The sequence below is a fragment of the Pseudonaja textilis genome, chromosome 11 (genome assembly GCF_049901715.1).
Source record: "Pseudonaja textilis isolate UNSWEBS1 chromosome 11, rPseTex1.2, whole genome shotgun sequence".
Classification (NCBI taxonomy): Eukaryota; Metazoa; Chordata; class Lepidosauria; order Squamata; family Elapidae; genus Pseudonaja; species Pseudonaja textilis.
In genome coordinates, this window is record NC_142000.1 from 37,901 (window position 1) to 52,807 (window position 14,907).

At 43.0% G+C, this 14,907-nt stretch overlaps 1 long non-coding RNA gene across 4 annotated transcripts in view; it reads right to left on the reverse strand.

The window, feature by feature from the left end:
• LOC148124808 (uncharacterized) overlaps positions 1 to 14,907 on the reverse strand; it is a 45,535-nt gene that overhangs the window by 24,509 nt on the left and 6,119 nt on the right. For 3 of the 4 annotated variants that reach the window (XR_015744887.1, XR_015744889.1, XR_015744886.1), the window contains exon 2: positions 14,673 to 14,786. This is a non-coding gene — a long non-coding RNA (uncharacterized LOC148124808). The remainder of the gene's footprint in view (positions 1 to 14,672; positions 14,787 to 14,907) is intronic. The other variant, XR_015744888.1, reaches the window with a different exon arrangement.

A 14,907-nucleotide genomic window follows, 5' to 3' on the forward strand; every position in this document is an offset into this window, starting at 1 on the left:
TCCTCCAAGGAGGGGCTACCGAAAGGCTGTGAAAATCTGCAAACCATGGCCGGCCGCCCCACTGGCCCAGGCGGCCGTGGTTTGCAGACTTTCACAGCCTTTCGGTAGCCCCTCCTTGGAGGATTCCACCAGAATTCCTCCTTCCACCACTAGGAGTAATTCCACTTTCTCCTGTAACAATTTCTGGATAACCCTGGGCACCAGTGCTAGTGGGGGGAATGCATACAAGAACCCCCTTGGCCATGGGCAGCGGAGGGCATTGTAATTCTCCGCCCCGTGGGATGGGTATCTTGAGAAAAATCTCGGGAGTTGAGCATTGAGAGGGGAGGCAAATAGATCCACCACTGGTTGTCCGAATATCCTTGCTGTTTCTTTGAACAGCGACGGGTGGAGATGCCACTCTGACTGGTCTATGGTGGCCCTGCTTAGCCAATCTGTTTTTGTGTTTGATAGGCCGGAAATGTGCTCTGCCTTGATAGAAAGAAGATTGTTCTCTGCCCAGCGACACAGGCGCTCGGCTTCTCTCATCAATTTTATGGATTGTGTGCCCCCTTGCTTGTTTATGTGAGCTTTGGCTGTCACATTGTCTGTTAGGATGAGGATGTGTTGACCTCGTGCCTGGGGGAGGAAGCTGCGGAGGGCAAGGAAAACAGCGTGAAGCTCCAGCCAGTTTATGCCGCACGACTGTTCTATTGTGGACCATCTGCCCTGGAATGTGAGTGTCAGCAGGTGGACGCCCCATCCGAATAAGCTGGCGTCCGTGGTGATAGTAATCCTTTGTGGCTCCTTGAAGAAGCAGCCCTTGTTGATGACCGGTTTGGCCCACCAAAGTAGGGACATGAGGACCTTGGGAGGTACCCTGACCATGCGTTTGGAGTTGCTTCTGCCGGATCTCTGATACGGAAGCAGGAACCACTGGAAGGATCTAGAGTGTAGACAGGCCCAGGGAATAATAGAAATGCATGATATCATTTTTCCTAATAGTTTAGACAGATCTAGTAAGGATACCCTTCTAGAGCGCCTAATCTCCCGAACAGATTTTTGGATGCTAATTAGTCTATCTGGAGACAGATAGACTTTTTCTTCCAATGTGTCGATAACTGCCCCCAAATGAGTTATTCGAGTCGATGGAGATAATTGACTCTTTTTCCAATTTATGAGGAAACCATGCTCCTGGAGAGAAGCTAAGGTAACTTGGGTATCCCTCGCTGCTTGGAAAATGGAGGGGGACAGAATTAAAATGTCACCCAGGTAACACTGAAGACAAACCGGGATATTCCTGAGATGGGCAGCGAGTGCTGCGAGGACCTTGGTAAAAGTTCTGGGGGCAAAGCCTAGTCCAAAGGGAAGGGCCACATATTCAAAATGGTGGTTGTTGTAACAGAACCATAGAAATTTAAAATGGGAAGGCCGAATGGTGATATGTAAATACACCTCCGCCAAGTCAATGGATATGAGCACATCTCCAGGTCTAATACTCAGCAATATCGATTGTAGGGTATGCATTTTGAATTTACGATAAGTTAGAAAACAATTAAGCCTTTTTAAATCCAAAATTGCTCTCCACCTCCCTGCGTGTTTTGGAACAACAAAGAGGTGAGAGTAAAAACCTCACCCTCTTTGTTCAGACGAAACTGGTTGGATGGCCTTTATGTTTAGTAGGTGTTGGATAGTGGAATCCATTAGATTATACTTGATCGGGTCTTTGGAGGGGGGGCACGACATAAAGAAATTTGGGGGAGTGGTGTGAAACTCAAGGGCAAGACCAAATCTAACGGTGTCTCTGACCCAAGCATCAGAGGTAGAATAGTCCCATTGACTCGCAAACAACTTAAGGCGACCGCCAATGGGGAGACTCTCTTGACGTATCTTGGTCGTCGGAAGGGCCTGCTTCCTGTCCCTTGAAAAGGCCTCTTGTACTGACCGCCTCTTCTAGTCCTGTCCCCCGAATCAGTTCTATCTTGGGATTGACCAGACCTGAATGAAGGGGGCCTCTGATACCTGGGGGAGAAGGGGGCCTGATAGAAGGGCTGAAAGGAGCCCCTCCGAAAGGGCTGGGGGTTTCTGAAATCTGATTTTCAGATCATAGAAGGAAGAAACTTTTTCTTGTTGCGGGTCTCCATAAGTAGGGGTCCAGGGAGGGGCCAAACAGCTTATCTCCCACAAGGGGGGAAGAGGCCAGTTTTGCTTTATTTTTAAAATCTGCCTGCCAGTGTCTCAGCCAAAGTAAGCAGCGGGCGGTGACATGTGATGTGATTGCCTGAGAGGAAAACTTAACTGAGTGGTAGGTGGCATCCGCGGAAAACTCGGCAGCCACCATAATCTTCGCGATGTCCTGGTGTGCCCTGATGTTAGTCGTGAGTATGTGTTGCTGCAGTTGGCGAAGCCAACGGATGGATGCTCTCGTGAAAAAAGATGTGGCCGTAGCCGATCTGATGGCCCAAGTGTCTGACTGGTGTGCCCTGCGCAGGGCTAACTCGGCACGCTTTTCCTCAGGCTTTAGGGCCTCTAACGCCTCAGTCGGAGTTAAGGAGGATGCTAAGCCCATTATGGGCTCGTCTACTTCCGGGGTATTCAGCAACTTTGAAAATCCTGAGTCTAAGTTAAAGAATTTCTTATCGTGACCAGATGGGGCTAGCTGTACCGCTGTAGAGGCCAGCTCCTTTTGCACTAAATCAGAGAAAATGGGTGGGACCGGTATAACCTTGGCCTCAACTACAGGCTGGCTAAAGATTAGGTCCGCTGGACCTTCCGTTGAGGTTGCGGGGGTATCGCCTGGTGATTGGGTACTTAGGCCTGAGATGTTCTTGGCCTTGAATAACAGGGATTTGAATAGGTGTGGTCTGAATAAGCCCACAAAAGCGGGCTGGTCAGGGATAAGCCCCTCGTCCTCAGACATTTCCCCTTCCAGGGGGTCTGCCTCTGATAGGGGCTCGCTATCCTGCATGGACCCCATTTTGAGTTCATCTGCCTCCATGAACTGACCCATTTCTCCCTCCTCCTCCTCCTCCTCCTCCCGGCCTTGGAAGGGGGTCTCACTCTGCAAGTATACCTGGTGGTGGTCCGACCTGGGTGGGGATCTTAGTGACTGCGGCTCGAGGTCAGGAGCCACCGGATAATGAGTAGACCTGGTTACTTGCTGGATTCTGTCTGCAATCCCTTGGCGGAAGGCTAACTCCATTTAGGTCCTTAGCCTCTCCGGAACCTCCTCAATGAGGGAACCCTCTTGACGAAGGCCAGCGCTGCGGGCGTGAAGGTGGCTTCTGGAGCCCTTCTAGCTGGCGTTCTGGGAGTCTGAGCATGTTGACCTTGTGAGGGCAAGCTGCGCCTGGGTGAGAGGGGAAGGTCTAGAGGAGGGGGGGTTGACCAGAGGTAGAAGAACTGGAGGATGGAAAAACCTGAGGCACCGGGAAGGCTTCCCTGGTGCGCTTATCAATTTCTTTTTGTAGGGCCTTGTGGTGCCTTAAGGCGTCCCTTTGAGAGGCTTTGGTCTCTTTAGCCTGCTTGCGCAAATGATGAGTTTTGGCTTTTGCCTTCAATGAGAGGCCTTTAGAGGTGTTACCATCTGCCATTCTTATAAATTATATATTATAGTAATAGGGTAGAAAAAGACAATATGATGCGGTTGGCACGCCCAAGGTCCAATCCGAGTCAAGACGGTTACCCTGATAATTCATAATCCCCCTTTTTTAATGGCTATATGTATATATCCAAATAGAGGAGTCGTATCTCAGTGATAATAATGTAACGAATTACAATATTATACTGTACAGGATACATTATTATTATTATTGCTTATATTATTAAAATTATTAGTATTACTATTGTAAATTAATACTAATAATGAAGTTATGTTTGAAAATGATACCACAATGAAGCTGGTATAATTGTTGCACTAGTGCTCCAGGAGCCACAGTATATCTGCAACACAAATTTTGAGAAAAATGTCAACCAATCAGCCAAATTTCGATACGCCTGAGGCCCAAGTAGAAATGAAATAGGGCCTGCAGCAGCTTGCTTGCACAGACGGACACGGCCTAGTTGCCTGCTGCTGTGCCACTGAGTGAGACTGTGGGATTTTATTAAGCCAACAAGATTCACTGAGAAGAGGTAACCTCGAGTACAAATTTCCAGAGAAAAGGAGGTTAAACAACTCAGAGGATCCAGAGGAATTCTCTATTTAGAGTCAAATCCACCCACAGTGCAGGGAAATTGAAGAAAGCAGGCTTACGCCACATTTCTTTGCAATCCAAAATGGCGTCTGCCAGTAAAATAGAACTCTGCAATACTCAGCGGTCTCTTTCCTTCAGGGAAAGCGAAACTGAATCTTCAAGTATGGAGACAGTGAGAGAAGGGAGATTAAACTGTTTAAAAGCAATCGGCATTCGAGTGGGAGAGGGGGAAATATCAATACGACTCTCAGCAATCAAACACAAGCCGCTAAAGCAACGAGAATGTAAAAAATGAGAGAATGCAGCGGCTTTTAAATAGGCAGAGGCAATTATCCGGCTATGGGGAGGTCATGCAAAGCGCTACGGAGCCTCCCGCTACCTTCCTGGGAGGCTGAACGGCTCTTCTCCTAGTTAGTTTATTTGACCAATTGAGCAATTGTGCAGAGGCTAAAGAGAGAAAAGAACGAATCAAACCTGAAAGAAAGAAAAAGAAAGAAAGAAATTCAATTAGGAGTCTTTGAAACGAAGTCGTGGTTCGGCCAAGGAGCAAGCTAAAGCACTGCCTGTTTCGCACGAGGCTCAGCTAAAACTGGGGGAACGCTATGGAGGAGTCACGTGGAGGAGGAAGAGCGTTCCTCAATTCAAGCTCAGCCTAACAATGCGGAGACTGAAGCACCTCCCACTACTGGATGCTCTGAGCAGTTCATAGGAGAATTAACAGAATCCATAGATATAAGAAAAGGGACAAGGCAAGGCTGTCCATTGTCGCCTCTGCTGTTTGTGCTAACATTGGAAGTGTTGAACAGGAATATCAGAGAAGAAAAAGAAATAAAAGGAGTGAAAATTAAAAAGGAGGAATATAAATTGCAAGCTTTTGCAGATGACCTGGTATTTATATTAGAAGACCCAATGGAAACAACACCCAAGTCAATAGAAAAAATAGAAGAATATGGAAAAGTAGGTATGAGAATAAATAAAGACAAAACAAAGATACTAACAAAGAATATGTTAATAAGACAAAAGAAAGAGTTGGAAGAAACTTTAAAAATACAGGTCACAAACAAAGTTAAATATTTAGGGATTTATATTACACCAAGATGCAGTACCCTGAAGGAAGATAACTATGTTTAACTCAAACAGCAGATTGCGACAGACTTGATGAAATGGGAAAAGTTGCAACTATCATTGATTGGGAGAATATCCACAATTAAAATGAATATATTGCCTACAGTTTTATATTTATTCCAGACAATTCCTATTCAATTAGGGAAAGAGTTTTTTGAAGATTTAAACAGAATTGTGTTGAAATATATTTGGCAGGGTAAAAAAGCAAGAATAAAATTAAAGCTGTTACAAGATGCAAGAATAAGAAGAGGGTTTGCCTTGCCCAATTGGGAGCTGTATTACCAGGTGACAAGTTTGATGTGGGTAAAGGCATGTATAACACTAAGGAACAGTAGATTATTGACTTTAGAAGGCCATGACTTGCTGCTGGGATGGCATGCCTTTCTCTGGTATAAGGGAACTAAAACACAGGGGTATTTTAGAAGACATTATATTCGTGAGGCATTGTTTTTGAGCTGGGAGAAGATTAAAAGACAATATTACTTAAAAATTCCAACATGGATATCAACTCTTGAAGTTTTTTCTTATCCAATAATACATAAAAAGGAACTAACAGTTAGATATGGGGAGTTATTGAATGAAAAAGGTGAACTTAAATCTATGCAAACATTGCAAGAACAAGGTGTAAAAATGAATTGGTTTTCTTATTTGCAAATACAATCAAATACAATTTGATAAAGGCTCCAAGGCAGAAGGTATTTATGATAAGTTGACTGACAGATAAAATTTTGATGGGTGTGGGAATAAACTTTGACTTGGGTATTGGGTAATGATTAGTCTAAGACCTTATACATACATGCTTGCCTAAAGGTCACTGAGATAGTGTAAAGAAATTAAAAACAAACACTAGAAACAATCAAGCAGCTCAGACAACTGTAAACAAGTCTGTACTATGTCTAATTATTGTAATCCACAATGTGACTATACTTGCTGTTGTGGCTCTGGGCTTGGATTCAGCTCCTGTGACTGATATGAGTTCAAGTGAAGAGGTCATCTCAGAAAAATATGAGCTGGCCTGGCTTACTGATTGGACTGATAACCAGGATGAGGAGATGGACGTGACAAAGGACGACAGACCTGATGTATTAGAATTGTCAGGACCTTTGACCTCCTCTGGTTCCTTATCTGATCAACAGCCGGGAATGGCTGACAGGGAAGTTTTGAGAGAATCTTCTAGTGGAGATGAGAACTTGGAAAATTTGTGGTTAAATGTAAAAAATAGAAGACGGTTGAAAAGGCAAAATCAGCTGGAGCGAATGAGAAGAGCAAGTCAGTAAATTAGCACCTTGCCTCAATGAGTATAAAAGGACACAGCTGGGCTGGTACATTTCGCCAGGAACAAAATAACTATTTGAGTGAAGGCGTTACAGCAAGGAGCTCTGAGGCTGGAGATTTATTGCCAGGACTGGTTTGCCAGACAGAGTAAAGATTTATGCTGTGGTTTCTGCCAGCCGTTATCTTGTAAGACTTCTTTCCGTTTGATTTAATTGTGAAATGGCTGCTTTCTGTTTTGTTCGTTTGAATTTTGAAGGGGAGTCATAACAACTTGCTATACTAAAATCTCAATAAAAGGGAGCACTGGAATTTGCTCTGGGCTCTCATCCTGAGAACACTCGCTTGTGTCATCTTTTCCATGAGAGACCACCACAAGTGGTGACCTCGACGTGTTCCACTGCAGGTGGTACGCGTCCGGACCTCTGTGTTTCCTTGCCTGGAATAGGTAAAGTATGTACTTAACTATTGCTGGACAATAGGATTTTTCAGGGAACATGGGGGGAAAACTTTCTCAGCCACAGGAACGTCATGTTAGTGAGCTGCTGAAGCTAGTCAGGACAAACTTCTTTCTCTTTAAACCTTTTGGAGGGGAGTATATAGTTCTTTCAAGAGGTAATGTGAAAAATCTGCTGCAAGAGATCTGGCGGCAATGCCCCTGGTACTCAGAGAAGGGCTCTTTAAAGTTAGACATGTGGAGGAAAATTGGAACTAACCTTCATGAGGAACCACGGGCAACAGCTGAAATTTTGACATATTGGAAGGTTGTTATGACTGCTTTAGAGACCCAGCAACAACCTCTTTTAAAACCTTTAGCAGAACTTCCTCCTTATAAAGGAGTTGTGTTGCACCCTCCGACTCCAAAGCTGGAGTATGTTTTCTCACCCCCAACAGCGCCTACACCTGTGGATGAGAAACCCCAGCCACAAATGGGAAAAGTTCAAGCAATGATGTGCATCAAGCTTTCAATGAGGGGAAATTAGAACCTGATGAGATTCCCCAGATGAATTTGTTTCCAGTTAATAGGCAAGTGGATGCTCAAGGCAACATGCAGGCGGAATGGGTTCCGATTCCGTTGGCAGTACTTAGGGAAATCAAGAAAGCCGTTAAAGATTATGGTATTCAAAGTCCTTTTACAAAGGGTCTTTTGACAAGTTTGGCTACCTCACGCATTCCTAATGACTGGAAAGATTTAATGAGAATGATATTGAGCTCTACTCAGTATGTGGTTTTTGATTCAGAGTACCAAAGGGAAGCTATCACTAGGGGACGGAATTCGGGGGGGGCTGTATACACCAGACCAAATCTATGGGGCAGGCTTGTTTGAATTCACTGCTGATCAAGCTATTAATTTGCCTGATCACGCACTTCCCGTGGTTATGGCAGCTGTCCTTGGGGCGTTGTCCCGCATCCAGGATGTGGGAACCCCGGCACGATCTTTTTCTCAAATTAAGCAAACAGCATCTGAGTCTTATAACGATTTTGTGGAAAGACTACAATTGGCTATTACCTGGCAAATCTCCAGTGAGGAAGCGGCAAAGGAACTTTTGCTGAGATTGGCAGTCGAAAATGCAAACGCTGACTGCAAGTGTATCTTACAGCCTTTGGTGGCTAGAGGTGAGGTTACTCTGGCTGATCTGTTAGAGGCATGTGCAGTGGTGGGTTCTCAGGCTTACAACATGGAGACTTTGGCTATGGCATTACAAAAAGGGAACTGTTTTAATTGTGGGAAGCCTGGCCATTTTAAAGCCCAGTGCCGAGCCCCTGCAGGGGGAATGGCGTCAAACAAAAACAAAAATAAGGACGTCTGCCCAAAGTCGGTCTGTCTGAAATGCAAAAAAGGGTTTCATTGGGCAAATCAATGTCGCTCTGATCAGAACCAAAATTCGGGAAACTAAATTTGGGGCGTGCAGCTAGCCCCGCTCCCAAGGCTGTTACAAAGGCATCACCCACAGCTACCGGGAATGCAGGTTTGTGTTTAAAAATGTTGCACTCGATTGATGTGACTTTTCCTAATCAAGTGTACATTGAGGACACTCATTTGCATGGGCTACTGCCAGAAAAAACAGTGGGATTGGTACTTCCCAGATCATCTGCATCAAAAAAAGGGTTCTTTGTTATTCCAGGGGTTATTGATCAAGATTATAAAGGGGTTATTAAGATACAATTGTACACTGATACTCCTGCATCATTAGTGGCCGGTGAATCTATTGCCCAGTTATTATTGCTTCCATACATTCCTATGAATCCTTTAATTGGGATCCCACGAACTGGCGATTTTGGGTCCACTGAAATGGCCAGTTCTCCAGTTGCTGCAGAATTGCTAGCACTGACAAAAAATTTGACTATAGACCAACCAAAAATGACAATTGAAATTCAAGGAAAATCATTTTCTGGGCTTATAGATTCCGGAGCAGATGTCTCTGTGATACGCCAAAAGGAACGGCCAAATGAATGGGCGCTTGAGGACTCTCCGGCTGTTCATGGTGTAGGTGGTATGCAGTTTGCAAGAAGTAGTGTACATTGGTTAACGGCATTGCATAGAGCAACTGGCGAGACTTCCACAGGAAAAACTTGTAGCTTTGCATCAATTGGTAGCTGAGCAGCTACAATTAGGCCACATTGAGCCAACTTCTTGTCCGTATAACACTCCTTCATATAAAAACAAAAACGGGGGAAGTGGATGGATATGGTTTGCCTTACATACAAAACATTCTTAATATTACTTTATACACTTTAAATTTTTTAAACATGACAGGATCCCCTGCTGCTACGGCAGCCAGTAGGCATTTTGCTTCCTCTTCTTCTGCAGGAGCACCAAGACCAAAAGTTTGGTATAGGAGACTGCCAGATCCAACGTGGAAAGGACCTGTCCCGCTGATAACTTGGGGCCGAGGATACACTGCAATTGAAGATGAGGGGACAGTTGTTTGGGTTCCTGCTCGCTGTGTGCGTCCTTATCATCAGCCAAAGGGGCAAGGGGGTGGATTTGGGGGAATGGAAAAGAAACACGTTGATCCAGGACATGGAGAAGCTAGCAAACCTTCATAATAAAACTGATTGTTGAGTATGTATGCACATGCCAACTGCAGTACCTCTGGCTGAAGGCGACTGGTATAAGGGACGATGCTATGGTTGTTCGGGGACGTGGTCTAGCAGTTGGACTACAAGTAACATAAACCTTACACCTTGGAAGCCGGATCCAAGAGGTGGCGGGTATTTGCTGGACCCATAATGAGATGGTAGAGAATGACTTACTTGGGAACATATCCATTTTGTAACAAAACAATTGTTATTGGTAATGGAAGTCGGGTTTATTTGGGTGACATGAAAACAAAAAATCTTACTTACTTTGTACACAACATTTCTTATTTTGATATCACATCTTTGATAAATGAAAATGGGTGTCCATATATTCCTGCCACATGCTGTCCCATCACGAAAGAAAACCGGCTGCCTAAATGTGCAAATGGGAATAACGCACTATCGTCCACTTATTTGGCTATGTTAATGGAGTCTTTTGCAAAACTAATCTATGCGGAACCAAATAAGGTTGGTCCTCTCCTGGGAGCAAATCTATGATTGCTGTGTGGACGGATGGCCTATGATCGCATGCCAGCACGATGGAAAGGGGTCTGCACCTTTGGGAAAGCAATCCCATCTCATGTCATTTTAAAATCTTTGGGGACTGCTCATATCCGCAATGCGCATTCTGCAACAGAAGTAAACTCTGTTTTGATCCATGACTACTGGACACAAATATCAAGGGGAGTTATTCCCCCTTTAGGAGTCATGATGAACTATAGAGATTTACATCGTTTAAACAATTGGACAGTTACTATGTTTAAAGACACCATTAAAACGCTAAAGCTGCTTGAAGAAGAGCAAGGCAAAATTCTTGACTTTGTCCTGCAAACCAGATATGCGGTGGACACTATTTTGGCTGCGCAAGGGGGAGTTTGCACTGTGGTTCATACGCATTGTTGCATGTATATCTCTGATTATTCTCCAAACTTTACAGCTACTATACAGCATATGGAGCGAACCTTGAAGGAGAATCCATTACAATCAGAGGGTGAGGGACTGGACGTGTGGTCTGCACTTTGGTCCTGGTTGCCAGATGGTTCATGGATTCGTCACCTAATTGTTGGAGTGATATTATTATATTTTCTCTTTGTGTATGCTGTTGTATCCAAAGTCTTCCTGGACTTTTAGGAATGTGTCGGGTGAAGCCTACGGAAGGAGAACTGCTGTTGCAGATGGCGAAAAGCTGCCGAGGCATCCGCGATCATCAAAAAACTAAAACAGGGGAGATGTGGGAATAAACTTTGACTTGGGTATTGGGTAATGATTAGTCTAAGACCTTATACATACATGCTTGCCTAAAGGTCACTGAAATAGTGTAAGGAAATTAAAAACAAACACTAGAAACAATCAAGCAGCTCAGAAAACTGTAAACAAGTCTGTACTATATCTAATTATTGTAATCCACAATGTGACTATACTTGCTATGCTAAAATCTCAATAAAAGGGAGCACTGGAATTTGCTCTGGGCTCTCATCCCGAGAACACTTGCTTGTGTCTCATCTTTTCCATGAGAGGCCACCACAGAAGGGTACTGATGAAAAGGTAATTAAATTTTTTTATGAACATCTATTACAATTTAAATTGGAGGAGGAGCAAGTTAAAGGAACGGTGATTGCTTGGGGGAAAAATTTTGGATATGGGATTGATTTGGAAAAATGGCAAAAATTGTTGCCTCAAACTTATAAAACGACAATGTCAACTGCATATAAAGAAAATTTGTATAAGATGTTTTACAGGTGGCACCTACCCCCGACGAGACTTGCAAGAATGTTTAAGAATAAATCGGATATATGCTGGAAATGTCATCAGATACCTGGTTCATATTACCATACGTGGTGGACATGTTCAGACGCAAAGAAATATTGGACTAAAATCCACACATGGTTAGAAAAAATTATAAAACAACATATAAACTTTAAAAAAGAGATTTTTTTATTGGGAGTCATACCGGACATATACAATAAAGAACTGAAATATTTGATTGTAAATGTTTTAACAGCGGCTAAAATTGTATTTGCGAAGAACTGGAAAAATGACAAAATACCGATGCAGGAGGAAGTTATCAAAAAAATTATGGACTGTGCTGAAATGAGTAAACTAACATTTGAAATTAGAGAACAAGAAGATAAGCAATTTTATATGATATGGGATTTGTTATATCATATCCACAGTATTTCGCTACTAATCTATTCACTAATCTACTAATCTAGTCACTATGTTGAAGAATGAAATAAGATGGGTTTGGCATAACCTGTTTTTAACAAACCCATGCTGACTGCTAGTTATTACTTAACTCGTTTCTTGGCAGATCTGGTTTTTTATTATCTTTTCCAGTATCTTCTGGGCATTGATGTTAGGCTGATTGGTCTATAGTTTCCTGGGTCTGTTTTTTTTCTCTCCTTTTTTGAAGATGGAAACCACATCAGCTCTTTTCCAGTTCCCCGGTGCTCCAGGATTTTTGGAAGATATGGTGCAGTGGTTCTGAGATGACCTCTGCCTGTTCCTTTAAAACTCTGGGGTGTAATCCATCAGGCCCCAGTGATCTGTGTTCATCGAGATCAGACAGGTGTTATCTTACTATTTTGTTGCTTATTTTAACTTTTATTTCTGGTCTATTAAAATTATGTTTTTGGAGGGTTGAGCTCTAGTTTGTTTTTGCATGAAGACCGATACAAAGAATGTTAAGCAGCTCTGCTTTCTCTCTGTTGCCTGTTACTGCCTTGTTGTCTTCATTCCTTAGTGGACAGACTGCTTCCTTGATTTTTTTCTTGTTATTTATATGTTGGAAGAAACTTTTTTTATTATCTCTGACTTTTGTTGCAAGTCTTTGTTTGTTCTGAGCCTTCGCTTTTCTGACCATCTTTGCAGATTCTATGTCCTTCTTTCCATTTTTTGTACTTGTCCTTTTTTTCTTTCAATTTGCCAGAGAAATCTTTGTGCAGCCATGCTGGTTTCTTCTTGGATTTCTTGTTTTTTCCCCTCAGTTGTATTGTACTATCTGGGCTTCTATGATTGTACTTTCCAGAGTTTCTCAAGATTCTTGAGTTGTTTTTCCTTTTCCTTTCCTTCTTTGCTCTCATTTCCAGAACACTGGCTCTATCCCAGGAGTGCCCAAATGCATAAATGCCACTGCTATGTATGTCTGGCTGAATCGAGATAACGTCCAGCGGGCCCTTCACATTCCCCACTCTGCCAGACTGGGAACTTTGGCTCTGCCTCGGACACTCAAAGGCTGCCCAGAGCAAAGGATCTGCTGCTCAGCACTTAGAGCAGCAGCAACCAAAGGCTTCAGCTAGAGATGAAAGTGCCCTTTGGGGCAAGGGGTCTAACAGAGAAGGGCAGACCAATATTTCATGGCCATTCATCTCTGCAAGTATTTGGGGTTAACTGGCCACTGCCTCAGTTCTGCTCCTGGTTGCCCTTTTCCACTGCAGAGTGGATCGAAATACAGCTAGTCCTCAACTTGCAACCACAAGGGAGCCCCATTTTTTTTCTTGCTAAGTGAGACTATTAAGTGGATTTTGCCTCATTTTATGTTTTGTTATAGTTTTTAAGCGAATCACTGTTGTTAGTAACATGGTTATTAAGTGAATCTGGCCTCCCTATTGACTATTGCTTGTCAATAGGTTGCAAAAGGGGATCACGTGACCCTGGGACACTGCAACGGTCATAAGTATGAACCAGTTGCCAAAGGCTCTGAATTCTGATGCTGCAATGGTTGTGAAAAACAGTCGTCATTTCCAGTGTTGCTGTAACTTCACTCACCATTGTAAGTTGAGGACCACCTATGTCAGTCATTTGCCTTACAAATGTTGCCTTCCCAACATATTGTCTGCAAGTCCCATAGGCCCAACCAACTTTAATAGAATTTCAAATGCCTACTTTCAAATTGTACTTCCTAGACATGACTAAGTTAATCTATAAAGCCACTTTGCTTGAACATTATATCCCATTCAATAATATAGCAACTATTTATTTCAATTTATAGGACCACCTATCTCATATCATAACTCTGGGTGGCTAACAACAGTCAAAACCTAACATAATTAAGGTTCCAGTTATAGAATTCAAGATGGGAATGAATTTTTACTCCAGCACACACAGGTGTCTTTTAACTTCTCATTCAGTTATTGTTTGAACTTGCAATGGTGCTGAGCAAGTGGCAATTACCACTGGTCCTTGCTCTTGTGTTGATGGTAGCATCCCTGCGACCACGATTGCAATCCAAGGGCTCCATGTCTGATTTGCAATGACAACAGTGCAGTGTCCCAGTCATGTGACTGCCATCAGTCTTTTTCACTGGCTTCTTACAAGCAAAATCAATGGGACAACCAGGTCACAAATGGAGACCATGTGAAATCCTTGCTTAACAATCTGCAATGATTTGTTTAATGGCAATTGTATTTCCAATGCTAAAGCACAATCACGTCATGCTTTATGATGCTTAGCAGTGGAAATTCTGGTTTCAGTTATGATGGCTGAGTTTTCTTTTACTTTCTCTGAGACATGAGGAGGGTGCCCAACTTGGCACTCAGAAAAATTCACTTAGACTTCTGCTGGCCTGTAAAGAGTTCCCTTAGTGAAAAGGCAACTGAGAACTTCTTGGTCCTTGTACTTGGGACATGCATGATCTAATTTTAATGGTGGGAAGAAAGAAGGGACAGCCCTTTCACAATCTTCTCTTGTTACAGCTCACAGATGTCTGCCACCTACCAAAGACAATATATGGATACAGCTCCCTTCTACAAGTTTTTGACACAAAATCTTCATGCATTGGTTTATAATGGTGATGTGGACATGGCGTGCAACTTTTTTGGGGGTGAAAAATTCGTTGATGCTTTAAATCAGCCTGTAAGTACCTGAGGAAAATGTTTCTTTCTTCTAGACATAATAAACTGTTTTAGGAATGAAAAATTTGCAACAAATACAGGTAGTCCTCGACTTACAAGAGTTGTTTAGTGACAATTCGAAGTTACAATGGCACTGAAAAAAGTGACTTATGTTTTTCACACTTACGATTGTTGCAGCATCTCCATGGTTATGTGATCAAAATTCAGATGCTTGGCAACTGATTCATAGTGATGACGATTGCAGTGTCCCAGGGCCAGGTGATTCACTTTTTGTGACCTTCTGACAAAGTCAAAGGGGGAGTCAGATTCACTTAATGATATTACTAACTTAACAACTGTTGTGATTCAGTTAACATTATAAAAATGGGGTAGAACTCACTTAACAAATGTCTCACTTAGGG